We start from the raw sequence: 24904 nt of genomic DNA on the forward strand, positions 1-24904 counted from the left end.
GAATGAAACTACAAATGATATTATTAAGCTATATGAGTGATTTCAAAATAATAACGATTATTAATTCTTCCGTGAGCAAACGTTTTGGGTTGTTTTACATTAAAAATTGTATTACAAAAAATATGTTTCTCTTCCTTTTACTGAAGAATTGAACACAACGAATTTTCGTTCTTATTATCTAACAGTAAATGATTGCTAATTGTATCAAACAGTTTGGGTTTTAAGAATATTTAAGTTGTTGTAGCTCCGATGCAAATATAATTGATATGTTCATAATTATAAGTTTACTGTAAACAAAATTTGGAATTTTAGAAATACTTAGGCTTTTCTACTTCAGAAATAGATTACCTTAGTTGTATTTGGCAAAACTTTTAGGAATTTTGGTCCTCAATGCTCTTTAACTTCGTACTTTACTTGCCCTTTGAAACATTTTTTGATTCAAGCGTCACTGGTGTGTCTTATGTAGACGAAACACGCGTCTGTCGTAAATATATATTTTTTAATCCTGGTATCTATGATGAGTTTATTTATGCATACTACTGTTCGCATAGATATGGATGAGAAAACAAACAATGTATTAGGTGGAATCATTTTACATATCAAATCAGCTTAATAATCACCACCCTTGTCAAGTTCCTAAACGTTTGGATGTATTATTCCAAAATTTGATTTTTAGTTATTTATTAAAAATCAAGTGAAAGAATGATCTATGCCGGCATATATCAAACAATGTTGCGAGTTGTCGAGTGACACACCCTCACATACCTGTTCCGTATAATGAAATTATTTAACATGAAAGAACCACGTTGGAGGTACATGTACATACGGAAAGATGAATGTGTGGTTTTTTTTGTTTATCCTTTATGATAATTGAAGATATAGCGCAGAGTAGAACATTTTCTGGACTATTTCATACCTAAAAAGTATATACGTTTGGTGATTTAAGGGGATTGTACGACCTCTATGCCATTATGCTAATGATATTAAGTCTTTGTAATTAATTTGAGGCGTCCTCTTTACAACCTTAAGCTATATTTGATGTTTGTAGTAGCTTTGTCAATCAAAGACATCAAAATACTATGATTCAAGTACCATGTTCACAAAATATTTTGTTTAACACGCATGTAATTTATCCAGTTTCAGTAGTATTCGCACTCGGAGTCAAATTGAAGTCATACACCTCTTATAAATTTATAGTACCAATTCATGTACGTTTCTTTTTATTACATTTTTGGTTTAAACTTTTTTGAATGTCAAGAACGTGCTATTATATTTAAATGCTTTGGTCGATGTCTTTTTCTTTAACATTTAACAAGCAGAGACGTTTTATGCGATAATCTACCTAACGATCTGGTTTAATCATTTTTATAGAAACTCATCAGTGTACATGTTATAGGCGCTGCCAAACACCTTAATGTTGAAGGGTGGTACTGTTATGGTTTTATGCATGGTTATAACTTAGGTTTTCTCAATCCCCTTTTCCTTTCTGACGTGTTTCATTCCTACTCCTTAATGTCTTTCTGCTTTATTATATATTAATTCCTATTTATCTTTGTTAATGCTATAATCGTGCTTATTTAGTATCGTCTGTTTTTTTGGTGTGAAAGTTCTTTTAATTTAGTTAGAATCTATGTCACAGTATAGATAGGAATAAAAGCAGTAACGTCAACATAATACGTGAATATGACAATACGCCATTTCGAAATGACAAATAACTGAAAGGTAAATGGACATACAATCATGTACTTTCTCAAAATGATGAAAATTTGGGGATAATTAAACGCAAATACTGCTCTAACAGTAAGCATAATTGTAGATCAAATACCCTAATGACTCTATTAGCATGACACACAATATCAAGGGCAGATATACATATAGATTCAGTATAGCACTGAAATATTATCATATTGAAAATATAATACGTCCATGGGTATAATTATGAAGTTGAACCGAAAAATATTTTTTATTTTTATAACACATAAGAAAACATTATTGTTTTAAAATATGCTGCATTGTATCGTATCACTGACTAATTCATTAGAATTACAGAAACACCAATAGTATTAAAAAAATGCACATAACCGTAACCAAACTCTTTCGAAGAAAAGAAAAACACGTGCAAACAACGTTACGCATTAAAAAAATATAAATCGCACAGCTTTTTTTCTTAAACTAGTAAATAAACTACTAATTCAATGTTGGTAATTCTTGAAATTTGAGATTTAGTTATATGGCGTCCTTCAAGAACATATGACATTGCTACTTTTTTAATGTTTGACACGATTCTGAACGCGCGTTCTATAAAAATTTATTGAGTGCTTTATAGTACAAGTTTTCCTGTTAAGCACTAGGAATTGGTTATTTTATTATCACAATTCGTAAATAAAATTATTTTACAACAGCACAAAATCTTCAGAACTGTCATAATAGCTACACAATCCTATCTTTAATTTTTAACTATAATGAAACCATCCAACTTCATTATTGTAAACCTAAGAGTTAAAATGTGTCATGAACGTTTTCATTGTTTTTATTACGTACATGATTCGATTTTATCAATCCCTTTATATCTCTATATTTCGATTTTTATGATTTTTTTACCATTTTTAGTCTTCAAAATCAAGGAACAATGATTGTATTCTTAAGAAATTGCTTATGTACTAGAAAGTAAATGTACTTGCAAATGCAAATTCTTACTCAATGTATGAAAATATTTTCTATCATTTCGGGAGAGAAAATATTACAAGGGTAACAAAAACATACAAAAATTAACCGGACTTCTTATAGGCAAAAAATGTGGCAGTGTGCTAACAGATATACTTTGATTCCCAACCTTCAAGAATTAAGCAAAAATGTATCTCTTGGGTTCAGTTCCACCTCCGCGCTCTCTGAATTTTACTAGTTGACGTTTAAAATTGCAAATCCATCTTTTTTTTGGTTTAAAACGTGGACTGTTTATAAATATAGTCACTAATAAGTTTATATAAAAATGTACTGTACATTTATGTATTTGTGCTATGCAATGCAATGTACTTTTAATAGAGACAATTTTCATGAAATAAGTTATTTAATTGTCAAAATTAATAAATAAACAAGGTATCATTTTGGCAGTGGCATGTTCCCAGATGACTGATGACGTATATACTGACAAAGTTGTTAGCCTCATATATCATTTGACATGTGATTTTCATAGTTTGAATAAAATGCTATTGCATGTTGCATGATGTCACACGTTTCATACTGGTGGAAAATGTCACAACATTGTCTATCAAAAGTATTCAAAAGAACTTTTAGCATACAACAAAAGATACATCGGGAACCTTCATTATGTAACATTGCATTCTTTGTGATTTTATTTTCTTCTCGTGTTGGATAAAATATTATATAAAGAATGATCCCAATGTAATTTTTGCTATTTGAAAATTTTCTTTTGAACAAATACTATAGGGAACTAACAAAATACTGAAATTGCTTACACATTACAATGTTTGTCATAGGACAACATGTATCTGTTTGATTAGGGTTATATCAAGGTTTAAAATGTTCACAGGTTCGTGTTGATACTTTAAACTTTAAATTATTGTGAAGGAATATAATTTTATACGCCAGACGCGCGTTTCGTCTACATAAGACTCATCAGTGACGCTCAGATCAAAATAGTTAAAAAGCCAAACAAATACAAAGTTGAAGAGCATTGCGGACCCAAAATTCCAAAAAGTTGTGCCAAATACGGCTAAGGTAATCTACTCCTGGGGTAAGAAAATCCTTATTTTTTTGAAAAATACAAAGTATATATGGATAAGAAGGTATCCATCTATGAAACAAAATCCGTGTATGTAAAGGGAGAACAATCTTGTTTAGTATATACGCAGCAATAACACAAAAAGCATGCTTTTTTTCATCTCAACATCACAGTGGTCCGGAACCTTGTAGAACACCTCCTGGCTGATGATTTTGAATAATACAACAATGAATGAATGAATTGATGATAAAATTGAGTACCTGATTTGGTGTATCCAAAGTTTTGGTTACCAGTACAGTCTAAAATGTAATAATGGTTTACACCCATTTCTGTGTTTCGAGGCTTTATTTTCTACTTACTGTTACTGTAATATTTAGAATCGAGAGCTATGTTGGGAATGGCCTGTGAAATTAAACATGAATTTTAGCCTGCGTCGTTAAAATAACATTATGCTCAGATAAAGTTCGTCTCAATAATCATTTTCAATACAAGGAAGTAGTCTGTCATTTTGCCCAACAATATGTTTTTCGTGTTGATCTTTTTTGTGGTATAAAATACCGTTTGGTTCCAGGCTAAAGTTGATATTTTCTAATTTCTTCAAATAAAGATTACATTTCCGAAAATGTCTCCTCGTAGTTTCCGCACCGTGCCAGTCAACCCCAAAAAAACCAAATTCTGTACCACTCAAAAGATGATGTGAGTGCTAATGAATATAATGACGTCTAACATTTTAAATATTTGTCCAAGAAAATGCAGATTTCTTAATAAATGTCTCAGCTGTTGTTTTTAATTCTGCAATTTAATGAATTAAAACTCAAATTAAAGGTATCAGTTCTTCTTTTTTTTAATATCCGAATAACATAATTAATGTAGTTCTGAACTTTTCTTGTTTTAACCAGGGCGTCATCTACCCAGTTGTCAGCAATTTTCTTTAGACAAAAACTTTCATTGATATGTCATTTTTCTTCGAATGAGACAATTCTTCAATAAAGCTGAAATAATTGAATTTAAGTTTCAACGTCTTTTCGTATATGTTTGTCTTAAAGAATAATATCTAATTAAACGTCTTAATTTACGTTTTTTGATTGAGTGAAGCCTTCCAATTGATATTCATCGTGTGTTTTTCTATGTTGTGATTATACTGTTGTTTCAGAAAAAGGGAGAAGGTTTGGTACCATTAAAACGTGTTATCCCGCTGCAAATGTTTGCACCTGTCCTTACTCAGGAATCTGATGTACAGTAGTTATCGTTTGTTTATGTAATTTATACGTGTTTCTCGTTTCTCGTGTTTTATATAGATTAGACCGTTGGTTATCCCGTTTGAATGGTTTTACACTATTATTTTTGAGACCCTTTATAGCTTGTTGTTCGGTGTGAGCCCAGGCTCCGTGTTGAAGGCCGTCATTGACCTATATTGGTTAACTTTTATAAATTGTTATTTGAATAGAGAGTTGTCTCATTGGCACTCATACCACATCTTCCTATATCTATTTTTTTCCTTGAATGCCACATTAATAAAAAAAAATGCATGCATACATTTTTATAATAAAAAGTTTCCTAATACTCCAATTTAAATAGTTATTTGAGTTGTATTCAGCCACAATAAGACTGATTTATTTTAAATTTATATATTCAAATTATATTTTAACACTACATGTATTCACCTTAAATTACATATGCTGCTTGCTGTCAGTTATTGGAAAAGGATGATAGAAAATTTATATCTTTGATATAAACATTTAAAAAAGGGAAACATATTTACGTTCATCAAGTCACCTTGGAACCTCAAAGGATAATGATGTTTCAAACACGAAGAAAGGCTTGCATTCTAGCATCAACTTGAATATCCACACTCTAAGGGATTCTTTAACGTATTTACATCGAGGACACTCCATTAAATTTCACCATTTGAAGGTTACAGGAATGATGTCAAAGTCACGATTTCGTGAACCAAAGTCAACTCTAATTTACTTGTATTGACGTTAGACAAAAAGGATAGGTTGCATAAGTGATCGACATCCTGCTTTATAAAATCCGCATTCTCTCCTTCTCTGCAAGATGACACGGTTTCAAGTGTAGGAATTCCACTAAAACGCATAACCGCTTCACCCGGACAGGATGATTCATACTTGACTTAACTGCCTAATGAAAAACAAAACTTATTAGATAAGGACAAAATATTTGCTCCCAAAAGACCTCCCGATATATCACATATACATATTGTAAAACAGGGAATGCAAATGATCTTTAACGTACATATTATGCTTTTTTTATTGTATAGAAGAGAGGTTCTATGTTTGAATTTTAAAGAGAGTTACAGCCCGAGTGAAAAGTTTAGTTGTCCATACCTCTATAAACAGAATTCAGAACGTTGGATCACTGTTATACAGGTTTAAATTGTAACTTACAAACTAAGTCAATTATGAAATATTGTTCGGTAATATTATAGTACATTTCCCGCAAGTAGGAATAGTTTAAAGATGATTTCAAAACATGTTTGGGTAACCCAGGTAACAAAAATTATGTAAACAACCGAATATTGTGTATCGTGTACACATGCACAGATATCCGACACAATGAATTGATTTTCATAAAAAAAAATACGGAGTAAATCTTTACGATTTAATCAATGATTTGATCTGATATAATTAATCCTGTCAGTTTTTTCAAAGAGAATGACATTTTAATATTTCGACTGTGATAATGTTATGCTTATTAATTTTGATACTAAATTCTAAATTTGACTATATCTAAAATTAATTCCTTAATAAAACTCGTAAATTTCCTTTACTAAAACTATATTTGGAAGGTTTATAGATTAATGATCAAATATACAGAACAATATTTAAAGGAATATCTTGTACGTTATATTGAATAGGATCGTACTGATAATGTACTTGTTTATTCAGTAAGTAATAAGTCGAACAAAATATATATATGGCAAAAACACAAGCAAAAGACAAGAACCGTCTAAAATGCATTACACGAACCCCATTGAATGAATGGTAACAATTGTAACGTATTCTTTGAAGACATATATCGTATAGTCAATCAACTCGTGATGGCGTTCATATAATTTTTCGAAGAATGGTTTCAGCTTTAGCACCAAAACACTTGGTATAAAAGCTTCCTGTAAGCAACAACCCGTTATCAAGGACATCATCCTGAGATACCAGACAAGTCGTCTGATCTCAAATTTTATCGATTATGTCATATTTGTTACTTAACTCATTGGTGATTCTCGAGGCGTATTGTTCGTGCTTAACAGGAGACGATTACCCTGAAGATACGACCGGTGTTGCTTCTTTTAGAGTAAACCAGCTTTCCTCGTAGATGCGTGTTATCTTGAGTTGTCTCATAATCAATTAATTATATTTGATTATCAATAAACTACAAAAATAACTGTATCTCATCTTACAATAGTAAATGAGGATAGAATTTCACCTAGGTTCCAATCTCGTTAAATTCAGGCGCCTAATTTTTCTGCATATGACTGGTCAGTGGCGTCTAATGCAAAACCGTTTGAAAACCAAACTAAAAGCAAAGTTAAAACGTATTAAAACCCAAAAATTCAAAATAGGTTATGACACTTACGGCGTATATAATGTATGTCTAGATAAAGAAGCACTTCCTCTTTCGAATGATACAGCAATTGATAAACAGCTTATTAAAAAAATTATAAAAACCTCCTTCAAGATGATAGATTAAAAAATTATCTGTTCAACATGTTTCATAATTCAAAATTACAAAACTCTTATCATTTACATACTAATGCACATAAACGCATCTTCTTATGATTTGGAAAAAATATACAACCACGCACTTCCAAATCAAACTTATCAACATCAAACATCTTAAGAAAAGTTTCATGAATATATAAAGATCATGGGATTTGAAAATGTTTTAATTTTTTTTAATATCAGTTATATCTGTTTTATCGCAGTAAATCTAAGATGCACTTGTCAAATTCATTCAGATCGGATTCATTGAAATTGTGCATCAACAAATACTAATTATCTCGTATATGTTCTGAACACTCCTGTCATGAAAAGAAGAACTTCCTAATGAGCACGACATTCCTATTGTGTCATTGTTATACAGCTGTTTTGTTAATACCATTAATCGCTCTGACAAGCCTTCCTTTCATTCTTATATAACGTTTAAAAAAGCTCTTTGCAATTTGAATCGGAAGTGTGTTGAACTGTTTTTCCATTTAGCACATCTGGTATACTCAGTTTGTATGTTTTTATTCTTGGTTTTTGCCTTTCTCATTTCAAGTCCACTCAATGACACTGTTTATACCGTTGAAGAACGTATTGTCAACTTGTTCTTTACCAAGCTAGGTCATGTTTTAGATATATTGTTATCATTACTTTTGCGATCCCTCAGTAGGATAAATGAGTAAAGGGCGTCTTTTTTTATTTTGAGAGATATATAAATAATTAGCCACGCCTGAGTGTGTGAAACGTTGAACCAATTTAAAACTACCATTATGCGTGGGATGATATGTCGTTGGTTGCAAGACCAACTATCTGCACCTATTCAATATTGTAAACCCATATTTATCATTCCGCTTCATTCTTTTTTACATCTTCTTCTGTATTGTGGGATGTTAACGTCCGGAATATCAATGGAGTTAAGGAAAGAATATCACTGGTATTAAAGAGATAATCGTAACTGCAATTACGATTATCCCAATATGGCGACGGCAGATATAGGTAAAATCTTTACAGTCATTTTTCTCAAATGTAGCATGTTTTTGTCAATAGTTACTCAGCTGCAAGGTTTTTCTATACCATTACATCATATTTGAATCGTAACGGTGCACTGGAATTGGCTAAGCGCTTTGCAAATTGCCGTTGAAAAATTTCGGATGATAATCGTAACTCTATGGAATGTTTCTTCTTTCATAATCGTAATTTCTTCATCGGATAATAGTACCTGAAAAATAATTAATGTTTCTTTCAGCATTTCATTAATTGGTATTTTGTGTGTTAAAATGCAAATGTCCAGGTAATTGATGACATTAACGGAAAATAAAGATAAATGAAGAAACTTACAGGTTAATCATGTTAATAGCTAAGACAAATTTAATCTATATCTCAATTTATGGGCGTTTTTAAACAAAACCGTGATTTCTTGTCCCAGCCACTTTAAAAAAAATGTGTTTGATCTTTACAAGTGAGTTTTTGTACAGTTAGTACATGCAATTAGATTTAACATTTTTATGCAAAGAAACATACTATTTTAAGAGGGACTAATAAGCTGTTGATTCCTGAAGGATTCAAAATAACCAAAAATAGCATGTCCCTAAACGCCCTATTCAACATTCATTCTAATTGTTTGTAAGAGATACATACATAATGGTCTTACAAAAGATTTAATGTTTTTATAACGGCAGTTTAAATGTTGGAAAAAAAAAAGCACATCATATGGACCAGAGTGATACCGTATTTTTGTTAATGTCCACTACGAAGCGGTTCAAATCTCCTTCAGTATCTGGTTTTAAAAGTATGAAAAAAATATCAGTGTATAGCTTAGTACGCGCTTTGATGAATAGAATCATTATTGCAATTTAGGGATTGTGGGGGAAAAAATAAAACATGTGAAAATGTCCACTACAAAACGGTCACCTACGAAGCAAGTATTGGAGATTTTGAATTTGTTCAATCATATTCGTGCAAAACAAATAACAAGGGTTAGTTTCATGTAATTTTCTGTATGTTATCAACATAGAATAGGGTCAAACTGTCTTTGGCGAATACTTAACGTTATTGCTACTTCATTATGGCATAATATAGGGTATGGACTAGAATTGAATCACCAGTGGCTTCCCGGGGGAGAAATATCACATTTAGCCAACTGCAATGAATGATTTTCTACAATATTTTCTACATTAACTATGTTTTTATTCAGATTAAATCAATGTTTTTTAACAGTCTTAATCACAAATCTGATGTAGGGTGACATATGCGTTTCGCCCGACAATTATGTACCGATTATCAGGTTATCTACATGTTGATATCGTAAAATATCAGCTGCGAGACATAATATGAAGCTTTTGTCGAGTGAGCGTAGCGAACGAGATCAAAAAGCCTTCATAAAATGTCAAGCAGCTGATATTTTACAATATCAATATGCAGATAATCTGATAATCGATTTATCGGGCTATATTTGCGTGTTTCAGAAGTGTTTTCTTTGTTTCACCAGCACACAAAAGATGACTTGATAAGTTCGGGTCAAAGTTATTAACGTCGGTTCAAACATTATGACGTCGCTGATATGTCCGGGTCAAAGTTATTAAGGCCGGGTCAACGTATTTGACGTCACAAAGACATGATACGGAATAATATTAAGAGCTGAACAGAGTGATATAGACAGTGGGACGACCGATAATGCCATATATCATAACTTCCTTTAAAATTGTCTCTTCGCTCATTCCCATATTTTGTGAGATTCCTATTTTTTTATGTTTTCTGTATTTTAACATAGTTCGTGTTTCTCCCATTTCCAAATCCCTCGAAGCTTGTTGAACCTTCTAATTTTATGATATTATAGTTGTAGCTATATATAAAAAAGATGTGGTATGATTGTCAAAGAGACAACTATCCAAAAAACACCACAATGACACAAACATTAACAACTATAAATCACCGTACGGCCTTCAACAATGAGCAAAGACCAAACCGCATAGTCAGCTATAAAAGGCCCCGATAAGACAATGTAAAACAATTAAAACGAGAAAATTAACGGCCTTATTTATGTAAAAAAAAATGAACGAAAAACAAATATGTAACACATAAACATACGACAACCACTGAATTACAGGCTCCTGACTTGGGACAGGCACATACATAAATAATATGGCGGGGTAAAACATGCTACCGGGATCCCAACCCTCCACTTAATCTGGGACAGTGGTATAACAGTACAACATAAGAGCTGTTTTATTAGAACTATTCTTAATATATGCACAAAAAGAAATGTCATAAGATGTTGAAACGTGATTAATCCATCTCCATAATTTAATCATGTTCTTTCATATATACGTGTTTAGTGTCACAAACAATAAATCACTATCCAGTTACGATTATCTTCTCATTTTTCAATACCATAATTACGATTATCTTTTTTCAGAGTTACGTTTATCATCCCGAATTTTTCAACGGCGATTTTCAAAGCGCTTAGACAATTCCAGTGCACCGTTACGACTCAAATATGATGTAATGGTATAGAAAAACCTTTCAGCTGAGTAACTATTGACAAAAACATGCTGCATTTGAGAAAAATAACTGTAAAGATTTTACCTATATCTGCCGTCGCCATATTGGGATAATTGTAATTGCAGTTACGATTATCTCTTTAATACCAGTGAATATGAAACAAGTGTGAGAACCGTTGATAAATACAACCAAGGAACGATAATGATGCTCAATATATCTAAAAAAAAATAATACTGAAAAAAATACTTTGGAATACTATTAAATTGTAAGTAACTGTCTGAATTGACAAAATAACATCCAAACAAAATACTGTCAGACGATTTTAATATTTCCAATGTTATTTGTGTTTCTCAAACGGGCAAGTTAAGGTGGCTCGGCCCTTTACCAATGCGCATATTTTAACGCATGTTTCTTACGACGAGTGCCTTGGAAACGGTCGCTTTAAGGGGTCTTCTCAAAAATAGCTTTGACGACCTTGGAACGCGGGCGTGTATGAAAGCACCCTTGACGATGTAAACAAGTGAGGCTAAACGTTCTTCAAAACAGGAAATACGAACGGTCAGAAATTCACAGTGCTTTCTTCATTTTTCGCATAAAAGTTTAAAAGGAGAAAAATATACATGATTTAAGCATAACATTAAAAAAAAGAATATATAAATACTGACAAAGTCACATGTATGACGTCGACGGTATTTGGTGCCGCTTCGCTCTCAAAACGCATTCTCATCTTACACGGTCGCCTCTTCGGTCCGTTCGTACTATATTTTGAATTCACTTAAATACCAGTTGAATTAAATGATGTCGTGGATATTTATTTTTGAAAATGTTTTGCCAATGACGCAATGATTAACTGTAAACAAATGATAGCGATGTAAACAACAGTTACTTCATGTCATCGTACAGCTTTCAAAAACAGGTAAACTTGTGACCCGTATCAGAGACATATATGTGTATATAATAATGTCTCTGCCCGTATAGTATGGTTTAAAACATCGGGGCGGGTTTGTTATCATGATATAATCCGTTTGGCGTTTTATAACAGTTTGTTTCTGTCATAAATATATTTAAGATCATTTAAAACTTGGCTGTGTTGACGTCCATTACACCGGTATCTAGAACAATATATTTAGGCGAAATAATACTGGTTTTATATGCACCGATCATATACACTGTATAATATTCCTGCACATGCACACAGTTGCTTACAGTAAATCAGTTGCTAATCCGTGCTACACTACAAAAGTAGTGGTACTCCAGATAGTGGAGGAAAGAATAGAGAAGAAGAAGAGAAGTCCTATAATCTAAGACATCGGGACCAATGTTTTCTATTTTTATGATACTTTTCTATTACTTATTTTATGAATTGTTATTTTGTTGATTTGCAATTTTCTGTTGTATCTATCAATATGTCAACCGAGTTCATATTAAAAAAAAAAGAAATATCAGCATTAAAACTAAAATAATTGAATCAGAGCACTGAATGTTATTAAAATAGACTAATAGATCCAGCAACGATCAATCGGGCGGATCCAGCCATTTTAAAAGGGGGTTCCCAACCCAGGACAAAAAGGGGGTGTTCCAACTATATTTCCCCATTCAAAGGCATTGATCGTCCAAAAAAGGGGGGAACCCGGAACCCTCCCCCTGGATCCATCACTGTCAAAAGTAACCGGGACTGGCCTAGTATTCCGATCTTATATATCGGTCTATGATATAATTCCTAAATACTGCATGCTTTGCGGAGAACCGCAAATTATTTGGTTTCACCATGTCGGGATTTTGCTAGGACATACACCCGCAGCGTGCCGGGCAGTCTCAAACACTACTAAAGACTTTATATATAAAAAAATCTATACTACTACTAGGTTCAGGAAAAGTTGGGATTGTAATTTAAAAGCTACGCCCTGAAGAACGCTATATTAGCCGGTGATGTTGGCAAACTTTAACTTTAATCTTAATTTTTGAAATGCTTTTTTAAAAGGTAAGCTAATAAGGAAAGTTTTTGATTAAAACAAATGATCACAAATATAGTTGAGTGATGTCAATGCGGCCAAAAAATTGTGAATGACAATTTTGTTTGTGAACACCGATTTGATCTTACCGTGGCAAAGAAATGCATATCTAATCATCGATCTATGCGTGATGATAAAAGGAGATAATGTTTTTTTTTATTTATAATATTGAATTTTAAATATGAACTTTGGTGGATAGTTGTTTCATTGGCAATCATACCACATCTGCTTATTTTCATATCGTATGGAATTAACATAGAGATATGACTAATCTGACAGATGACCCCTTGAATATACAGGGTGTTCAAACAGCTGGATGTATACATACGAAGCCTCGTAGGGTAAAAAGGGGGAATTTCGCCTACACTTGCACCAAGCGTAATTGTCCATTCATTTTTTTTTATGGCAGTCCATATATCTAGCTCCCGTCTTACTTTGCATAACTTTCATAATTGATACTTATCTGCATGTTCTCATCCGTATTATGCTTGAAATACTTGCCAGTGATCATTCAGTATGCACAACTTTAATTTTCATTATGTGCAGTCATATAAAAAAAAAACGTAATTTCTGGGACTTTTATTTGTTTGACTATGTGGTATATCAGTGTATAGTAATTGTTGAAGTCCGTACGGGGACATAATTGTTATCTTCTATGTAAATTGGTCTCTGGTGAAGAGTTGCCTCATAAACAATGACACCCCATCTTCCTATTTTTATACCCTACGCAAGGAAGTGGCGCAGGGTATAACATTTTTGACCCGTCCGTCCGTCCATCAGCCAGTCTATCAGTCCTGTTTCTTGTCATCACAACTCCTCTCAAACCGCCCAACAAAATTTCAGGAAACCTTTTTAGATAATAAGGACATACTATGCAGATGTGCATATCGACAGGAAATTATGATTCAAACTTTTTCTAGGAGTTATGCCCCTTTGAACTTATTTGCTTCAATATACTACTGCAAGTTTGTCATCGCATCTCCTCTCAAACCGCACAATAGAATTTTATGAAACCTTTTTAGATAAGGACATACTATTTAGATATACATATTTTTTTCTAGGAGTTATGCCCCTTTGAACCTATTTGCTTCAATATACTACTACTGCAACAGTTTGTCACTGCACCTCCTCTCAAACCGCACAACAGAATTTCATAAAACCTTTTTAGATAATAAGGACATACCATGTAGATGTGCATATCGACAGGAAATTACGAATTATTTCTCTAGGAGTTATACCCCTTTGAACTTATTTGCTGCAGTATACTACTGCAAACAGCTTGTCATCGAAACTCCTCTGAAACCACACAACAGAATTTCATGAAACTTTGTAGATAATAAGGACATACTATGTAGATGTGCATATCGACAGGAAATTATCGTGATTTAATTTTTTTTTCTTCGTTATTTTATTTCTCTAGTGGCAATGTGGGGACTGACTGCCAAAGCGGGGCTGGCTTCAGTTATTTGCAATATAATCCACCAATGAGCCCCCACCCTATGTCGGACTCTGTAACAATCATCCCATCAACCAAATATTTTGAAACATATTTAGAATTCAAGAAACAGACAAGTCCATGAAAATGAGGTTAAGTTCAGATAAACCCTGCAAGACAGACATATTTGTTATTCATTTATTATTTTGTACATAAATCACCCATTAGTTTTCTCATTCTAAATGTTTTAAATTGTTCATTTGTCATTTCTTTCGAGACCTTTAAAACCAACTATGCAGAATATGTTTTACTCATTGTTGAAGTCCATATGGTGACCTACAGGTATAGTTATTTCTGTGTTATTTGGTCTCTTGTGTCTCATTTACAATCATATCACATCCTCTTTTTTTTATATTTTAATTTGTGATAAGACATTTAATAATCATTTCATACACCAAATATACATGAAGATGACCTATTGATTACACAATATTGATTACTACATGTACCTATTAGTATTTATTATTTTTGAGTATATGTCCGACATGCTGACGATGGACAGTCAATGGTATACCATAATATGTCATGAAAACTGGTGTTAAAAAAAAGGCTCAACTAAATCAAATTTTTGAAACGTGATTGATTTTATTCCTCTAATATCTATGAGATCAAATTTATAAAACATCTATTAATATAATTAATTTCAATGTACTAGTATACATGTAAGAATTGTTGCCATTTATACATCATGTACATGTACAATCATTAGCTGATCAGCTCTATATTTTCTTTATTTTTATTCTCCTTCACTGTTTTATTTATAAGAGTAGACTCATATATATGATCTGTATTCATCATTGGGACAGGTAGCTATATATATAGGTGAAGTAGGTCCTTTTGATTTGATTTTTTTAAAGGATTTTGACAGCACTAAAGCATATACATGTAGTTCCAATTTATAGTTGATCTTAGCTCCTTAAGTGGATTGTGGCAACATATATTGCATATATACATGTAGAATGTTGTTCTTAAGTTTCAGCACTTTACGCATAGTTTCCGGTTGCAAGACTAGAATATGATACTGGCTTCTCATGAAATTCTGTCAGTACTTTGCCAATAGTTTCAAAGTAAAGTTGAACATTCCAAGCTCACTCCTTCCATTTGCAATGTACATGTACAAATGTACTTGCAGCCTGAAATTAAATATCAGAGTAATTCTGTCAGAAAATCAACAATTATTGACATTCAAAAGCATATAGATGTAGACTAGTTCATAATGGTAATGTGTCCATGGGACACAGATGAGCAGCCGCTTGCATATAAAGGATGAAAAGGGTGACACCACCCAAATTTGTACTTGATCTGAGTGTTGTTGTAGTAAGCATTGCATATAAGTTTCAGAACATTTGGATGAAGCAAACTTATGTTAAAGAAAGGAACAAAATTTCAGCATTTTTTTAATTTGTAAAGGGGCATAACTCTAGAAAAGTAAAAGCGACCCCACCAAAAATTCAAACTTCATGTGTGTTTGTTGGTACAATGTAGTAAGCATATATATATGCAATAATTGTGTATTAGTTTCATAACATTGGTAGAGGCAAACTGAAGTTGGAGAACAGAAACCAAATTTGGGAGGTACAAGCAAGTTTGATAAGACTGACAATGCAAGGGTAACCTTAAAAGAACTAAAATGGTCTAAATTAATATGTGTTTATTTGATAATAGGTTCGTTTTCATTTATTTTGTTTTCCCTTGAGAAAACATAAAATATTTTTTTATAATTTAATTTGGTTGAATATACATGTATATCGAATTTCTGAACAGAAAATAATGAAAATGAGACACAAAAAAAATATAACCAAAAAATAAACCTGTGATAATACTGCTTCTATTGGTACCAGGATGCTTAAAATCAATCCAAAATATTTTTTTTTGAAAAAATGTATACACCTAAAGTTGTTAATGTCTGTGTCATTTTGGTCTTTTGTGGATAGTTGTCTCATTGGCAATCGTACCACATCTTCTTTTTTATATTATATACAATATATATGAACAGCTAAAAATCTCAAGTGACAAATACTTATGGCCGCATTCTGTACATGTTTAACCCTGATACTTCTATTACTAGACCTTAAGACATTTTTGTATACCTAACAGAATTAGGGGGGGGGGGGGGTTAATGGTAAACAAATTGTGATTGATAAAGACGAATCCTTCGTTTGCCTCCTACTGTAGGGTTTATCATTTACAAATTAGGCCAATTATATCATATTCTCAAGAAAATAAAGAAGTCAATCAAACCCAGACCTTAATAGAGGGGTGGACAGGGGTAAGGAGACAGGGGAATGAGGGATCCGGGAAAAGGGGGTATCTTTGAAATATATTTTGTCTTGGGGCAAGGAGATGGAAGAATTGAAGTAAAAAGGGGGGGAGGGGTTAGAGTAAAATGGGAAGGGAAATAAAGTTGGGGTCAAGGAGTAGAAACTGTCCCGATGGAAGTTATGGGGTACCCCACATACATATGACCCTAGTCCGAGATTTCTCTGACGTCCAACGGCTGTTTGCCAGACAAGCTGGGGCTAATCTCGGACTAATATGAACCTAACTTGGCTACGAAATAAGTTATTAAAAATGATGATTAAAAAAGACTAATTCATTGACACTAACCATTGCTAACGGTAGCGTAAAAATGACAGTAGATGCAGGATGTCATCCCTTCCTCTTCGGCCGTTTGCACACGGATATTTTGCAAAACTGGCCAGACATGTTTACAACTTGTCTGTAAAAGGTAAAATAAACACATAAATAAGATACCAGCTATAACGATCTATAATATTAAACATGGAACAGAAATTGAGCCCGTGCAAGGTTTCAGCCGCAGTGATTTTCAACAGTAGCGAGTATTTTGAGACAACCCCCAAGTTTGTATTTTTCGTTATAAAGATAACATTTGGCTGCCTAATATATCGAAATCTATGTTTTCTTAAGTAATAACTCTACCTTCATCGTTGTATATTCGCCACAATGTCTGTTATGCATGTACATGGTCGTATTCATCAATATAGTATGCTGCTCGGCAATGGCGACCTTGAAATTCCTCTGGTCCGATAATGGCGCCAAATTAGAGGGAAGCAACTCGCGCCAGACAAAATTACCGTATTTCACCAAAATAATCAAAATTTCACTTTTTGATAACAAACAGTAATACGATTACCACATTTATATTCAGCAATCGTTTATTGATATAATTACAAACATTATTTTATCAAAGCCATCAATAAAGAATTCACAATTAAGTAATTAATGGAGTGCAATGAAATTAGACCTCATGGGGAAGAGGGGTTAAACAAAAGCTCGTAACTTTTTTAAAAGCCTGGTGACCCCCATTTTATTTTACCTTAAAATGTTCGAAAAGTTCGTAGCTTTGACATATCTGTTTTTAAAAAAAATCTACCGGGGAAATTTTACGAAAAATCGATTAAACCAATATTTTTTGCCTTAAACTAAAATTAGAAAATGCAAAATTTAGACATTAATCTAAAAATAAAAGGATTTTTAAGTCAAAAACAACCAAGGTAAAGGTTTACATTTCAAATTCTAATGTTTTTTCACATAAAAATCATACTGACTTGGTTTTAAAAGTCTTTGAATTTGATGTAACGGTTATTGTTGGAAGGGTGGGCATGTTTGGAAATAGGGTCAAAATCGCACATTTCGCTTCAATTTGAGGAGAAAACGAGCCTGGTGACCCCCTTTTTTCTTTGCATTTTTGGATTCAGCATAAAAAAATCTACAGAATATGTGAAAATAAAAAAATTCTACCGGGGGTCACTATTGGGGTGAGCCACCTTAACTGAATACATCTCAAATTATCTGTAGATACAAGTAATGCCGTGGTATTTTATTTTTTTATTTTATCTTTAACTCTTTTTATTCTTTCTTTTTTTGCATTTAATGACGAATAGTAAGTTCATTTCAATTGTACTGATATTTAAAGCATGTTAACCTGAATTGGCAACTTTGTTTACCTGTTTCTAAAAATGTTATTCTTCTGTCTCAAAAATTCGTTATTATTGCTATATTTATACCTCAGTGTTTTTTAAATTATTATTGTTCTTCTATAAGGAAATTTGAAAATGTAACTAACGTGGGAAGCTATTTCATGAAACAAGATGCTTGAAACAGTCTATTGTCAATTAATGTAATAATACAACCTTTGTAAATCCAAAATTACGTCCATAAAATAAGATATCGAAATGTCGAAAGATTTGTTTTTGGGGGCTTTTCCGTTTCTTTGTTTTTTGTTTGTTTTGTTTATTACCTTTTTCAAAATTCACCTTACTTTGTATTTCACAGTGACTTTTGTAGCTAGGTAATCACAGCAAAGTCTTTTATTCCCAAATGATTCTTTTTGTAACGTGCATTACGTAACCTAAAAGTACGTTTTGTAAAATGATGTAGATTTGTCGGCCATTTCGATCAGTTACTTACGGCGACAAACGTGTCATAAAAAGTAAAGCATGGAATGAGACTGACTGTTTATTCTTAAAGTGCGTTTCTCATGTTCTGATGGCAAAAGTACATTTTCAGAGATGTAAAAATATAATTTAAGTTGGAAAAGGGCAGATCAGATAATTCGAACCCAATTTTCTGATATTTAGAAAGCCGAATTTGAATTTAGTATTTCAAACATCAAAAACTAAAACGTTATGTTGACACATTAAGAGTTGTGTCAATAAGTTTGTTTATAAATGTAAAAACAGCAATCACGTGAGGTTGAAGATACACAACAGTTAAAATTTTTGTTCGATATAGTGCTTTGTAGAAGGTTGCTTCTTATTTATGAATATAAAGTGGTATAAAGAGTTTTCGTACTTTTAATTCAGGTGCATTGGCACTCATACCACATTTTCCTATTCATACAAATTCGGCAAACAATCATGGGCAAATTGTGCGTAGTCTCTACATACAGAGCCTAATTTTGCTATGTATTTAAACATACAGTTGTCCAATATTGGGTTTTAACGTTACTACTGAAGATATACCATACACGCCCTTCGGACACACGAAAATTTTAAAGTGTAATTTACAGCCACATATCATATTAAAAGAAGCATAGCTATGTGAATAACAGCTATATTTTATATATTTGTATTGTATTTATTATGAATTGCTTATAAACACATAAAAAGTAAAGTTCATTTTGAGAATGATTATTACATTTTTGCTGTAGCAAAAACCTCCTTATCCCCTGTTAACCGTGAAGTAAAAAAACGTTAACTTTAAATCTGACTTTGGAAGGGGACGTGTATATGAGTATTTGTTTAAAAAATAAAACACGTTATAGATTTGTTGCAATAGATGCGACTGGTCTACATTTTTTTCAAGTTTATTAAAAAAGTGAAATACCAAATATATCTATCTCCAAGGGAAATTAACATCGGAAAGTCTTTTATCAAATGGCAATATCAGAAACTCAGACACATCAAACGAATGTTAAACAACTGTCGTATTTATTACGGTGTACCGACATTTCCGTATGTATAAACTGGTAGGTTGAACTTGATTTTATAACAGGCTAAACCTTGCATTTGTATACAGTCGCATACAATTCCAACATATTGACAACAATGTGTGAACAAACGATGCTTTCGTTTTTTATTTGTTTCCTTGATCTGTCAGTAACATTACCGATTTACAACATTTGAACACCGTTACACTGCCGCCGCATTAATTAAACATTTTCTGTCTTCGATCATGCAAACTTAATCATTATTTGTTTTTATTAAATGTTTCCTTAACATTTATGAGTTCAATTCACACATTGTGAAACATGCATTCACGAATAAATTCGCCCCTCGGTTTTTGGTACTTTTGCTCAATTTCGAATCGAAACCGAAACTGCAGAATATGTTCAGTTGTTCTTTCTAAACTAGGCAGTTATTTGTATGATTCGATGCAAATATGAAATTATAAAATGTATCAAGCAGTTCATTGGATCTTTTTTTTTAAAACAAAATGGAGAAAACACAATTTTGATGATATTAAGGAAATGGTGTACGCCTAATTCAGAAAGTCAATGATTTTGCATAGTACTAAACCTTGGTTTACTTAGGTAAATCAAATTTCACCGCTACACAATGTGTAATAAAAACACTTGTCAAACGCATTAAAGAAAAAATCATGAAAATCTTAAGCTCACCAGAATGAATGAATGTATATGAAAGTACTGCATACGTAATTTTATAGCGTGCGGAACCTAATATACGATTGTTAATAACATGCAGATCTGATGCATTGGCCTGTTCAACAAAAGAATAATGATTATATGTATAAGACATACGTGCATAGACTGAAGCACTCCTGTTTCTGAAAGGAGGACTTCTTAATGAGCATAATTGTACTTTCGTGTCGGGATAAGACAGCTGTATATTTAATATGTTTCACCATCCAGCTGACATATCTTCGTTTGAATGTAAGATAATAATAGTTTCAACATTCAAATGCAATATGAAGCGAACATACATTAAACCTTATTTTTATTTGTGTACTCAGTCTACTTATGCAATTAGATTCTACTGTTTCATCTTTTTTTTATTTTTTCAAATCACATCGAATGAATCTTGTTATTACACTTTTATTAATGGACCCTAGCGTGACTGCGGTATAGACATATTTATCCAATTGTTGAACAAAGGTGAAAGATGGTCGTTAGACTTTTGGACTAAAAAAACGCAGCCACGTCTAATTTGGACGCTTTTTAACCATGCTAACACTCTACACGCTTAAGAATCGTTCCAATAAATAATAAATTTTATTGATTCCGTAGGTGGCTGTCACATATTATTGTTGATTAACATAAGCAATTCAAACTATAATAAACACTTGGATCACGTGGTTAAAACACGAATTTATCGAATCAAGGAAATATGTTTTATTTAATCACCATTAACTATGCATTGGTATTTACAGTGAATTTTGATTATATTTCCTGACAAACGAATTCATGCAAAATGAAGTTTAATTCATGGAAACTATTGGTCAATTATACTTGTTTAACCGATGTATTTTAGAAACACGATTTTCATGATATCATTAATATATTTTTGATTAGTATTTGGGTAATACTTATATAATGGAAACGCTATTTTGAACAAAAGCAAAATATTCTAATTATAGATACCACAAACATTTTACCAGTAACGCTCGAATCAAAAATCTAAGGCTAAATTAGAGAAGAACAAAGTTGAAAAGCATTGAGAACCCATATTTTGATAGACTTTGTCGATTAAAGGTAATCTCTTTCTGAGGTGGAAAATCCATGTTTTTCAAGTTTTATAAACAGTTAATTTATAACTATTAGGCAATATCAAAGATAATTCATTTCGTCACTGAAGAACTGACTACTGGACAGTTATATGTGTCAGTTGTATCTGAAATTTTGAACATCTCTGCAATTTAATAAGGTTAACCTCTGTTTGAAAATAAAAAGCATGTTTAAAGAGTGTAATGAAAAGAAAGTATTTAAATGCGGCAACTAAAGAATTAAGTAAAATGATTTAAAAATTGGACGAGAAATGATTCTCAAGAGATTTTTCACAGATTTAAAATTGGTATTTGTTTACTTTTAAAAATTATGAAAAAGAATCAAGAATTTTAACAAAAATAAACAAGCATTTTAGAAAATTTCAAAAACCACCTTTTAAAGTTGATCATGTATATATTTTCTCATCCATTCCTTCTAGACACTTTGCAAAAAATAGTTTTTAGTTTAAAAAAAATTCAAAATTTGAAGTTGAAACTATCATAAAGTTAAGTGTCGTTGACTATATCAAAATTTCAGAAATAGTTCAATAAAGTCACATAAAGATATTTAAATGAGTTTGATACGACAATTTGTTGATTTTTTTTTTTTTTTTTTTGTTGATTTTTTGTATTTTGTAGACTGCTGTTTGTCTTTTGAATGGTTTTTTTTTATGAACATGACATTGTATATTGTTCTTCAACTGCTTAGTTTGAATATTTCTTTGGTATTCAGGTATTCCACCTTTACAGTTCAAGTTGAAGCCTCCGAATATTTTACGAGAGGCTAAAGATATCAAATGGACATTTAAACTCATTTAATCAAAGTAAACTAAACAAAGCACATTATAGCACAATAACACAAATAACCCGTCAAATGTAGCAACGAAACACAAGGCATAAAGACAAATCACATTAGCAAAAATGAAATACGAGAATACATAAATTTTATCATAGAACAATAACACAATGAGTAAGTTTAGGTATGATTTAGCACAATACTGTTTCCTAGACGATTAATGAGTTTAAATATCTCTTTGGTTTTTTATATCTTTCATTTAGGATCAAACTATGTGTTTGTATGAAGCAAATTATTAACATTTATTGCGAACCCTATCATAGTTTTCCATAGATTCACCTGCAAGTTACCTGTTAGGAGAAATATATCACTCATTGATTAATTTACATGACCAAAAAATTATCTTCTTTTTTATTGAAATACTTCTATAAACTCACATAAACTGTATGCAATATTGTATTTATTCAATATATATCATTAATATATTTTCAATCTGTTCAATATATAAAATCTGGTTTAATAATAAAAAGTTTATTTCAGACACATTTTTTAGTATTTTCCAATGAATTTGCATGTTTTTGTTGTTTTTCATTTAAAGACTTATGTTTATGAAGACCTTAATATAAAAATAATAATATTCAAATTTTAATTTTTCAAACACACAAAAAAAGTGAATATTTGATCATAAATCAACTTTTAATTTTTGAATCAGTATTAATATTGAACACATTAAAAACGAGTTATTGAATAAATACAACACCACATGCAGTTTTGTGAGTCCTTACTTAGTATTGGTATAAGTATTTTTTCAGCATTGACAGTTCAATTTTTTGTTCAGGTAAATTAATCAATGAGTGATATATTTCTCTTGGAAGAAATTTAAAGGTCCCAGTGAATAAACTACACAGAGAACAATACCTGTTGTATTTGTTAGATGGGACAATAGAACTGCCAAAAGTTTAAATGGACAGGTAACTTGCAGGTGAATCTATGGAAAACTATCATAGGGTTCGCAATAAATATAATGAAGATTAACTGAGAAATTGAAATTATCCCAGAACCAATACTTTAGACCAATTTAAACTTAACCGCCAATTGCGAAATATGCTTGCGAATTTCAAAGGAATTTTGATTACCATTACTAGATTACAATATTTGTCTTCCATCTGTATTGTAACAGTCTGTTGGCATTCTATTGATAAGAAATATTCTTTGAAACATATTTTTATAAGGTGATAATGTTGTCTTTGAAGTTCCGAGTCTTGCATTAAAAGCTGTCTTGATATGTTTTTTTTTATTTCTATAATCCAGTGTATATGCATCTAGCGCTATGTGGAAATATTCTAGTTTTCGTTTATGTTTATGGTTTTAGGCAAATATTTAAGTTAAACAATGATCAATGGGAATAACTGTTGTGCTTTGATAAGAATCGTTGAGGTAAGATAGAAAGCTTTGCAGACTTAAGTCTGTATAGCTGAAGTGTACTTATTTGAATCCATAAAAAAGATTTACTAAAAATAAGTGCAAAACCAAGGCCAAAATTTGTGAAGACAACGTCAATTATTATATTGTTTTAGGCTATTCATCATTTCCATTCTCAATTTTACTATTGACACTCAATAAGCCGCAAAACCCAATTACGCATTGAAAAATAAAAACCGAAACAACATATAAATCATTTATTCGATCCAATGGCTTTAGACAAACTTTAATTGATAAGATTAAATCTGAAAATGACCCCCCCCCCCCCACCCCCCCCCAAATAAAAAAGACTTAACAATAGAAATTAAAGAAGAAATAAAACAAAAATAGATAGATGAATAGGTAAAAAAAATAAGAATATTTGATAGAATGCCATTAAGATATAACTAATAAAACAAACTTATTAAGGATGCCAGGCATTACTATAGGGAAAATAGTACTGCAACCAGAGTTCATTTTTTAAAACTTTAATGGTCCGGAAGAACACACACCTAAATTATATATCGATGGAAAGAGGAAAACGTGTATAATAAGAAAAGATGGGTCGTAAAAATCCAGAGTGGTCACAATTTTGTGAAATTGAGGTCAAAGGTCAGACCTAAAAATATCAACATTTCAACCACAAGGACAAAAAGGAGAAATATTCTGATATTTATTCAATAGAATGCTACAAAAACGATTCAATCATAAGCATATGGTATAAACGATGTTAAAACGACAAATTTGACTACTTATATGAAAAGCTGCCATTAAAAAATGGCGTTGATTTGGAACCTTCTGATTTTTTTCCATTTAAGACATAGCAAAAGAAGAAGTGGCCTTGACCTTTTCACATCCATAAACTTTCATATTGTGTATAGTATTTCACTATAGTATATTACAAAATTAGTTTCTAAAGTATAAAACATC

General features: G+C 31.8%; 1 long non-coding RNA gene across 1 annotated transcript; it reads right to left on the reverse strand.

The window, feature by feature from the left end:
• Nucleotides 1–15035: 15035 nt before the first annotated feature.
• LOC139521088 (uncharacterized) lies at nt 15036–17630 on the reverse strand. Its single transcript, XR_011663990.1, has 2 exons — nt 17413–17630; nt 15036–15605 (listed from the first exon to the last, which is right to left on the reverse strand). It is a non-coding gene; the product is annotated as an uncharacterized lncRNA (long non-coding RNA).
• Between the last annotated feature and the right edge of the window lie 7274 nt (nt 17631–24904).

Source organism: Mytilus edulis, chromosome 4 (genome assembly GCF_963676685.1).
Source record: "Mytilus edulis chromosome 4, xbMytEdul2.2, whole genome shotgun sequence".
Classification (NCBI taxonomy): Eukaryota; Metazoa; Mollusca; class Bivalvia; order Mytilida; family Mytilidae; genus Mytilus; species Mytilus edulis.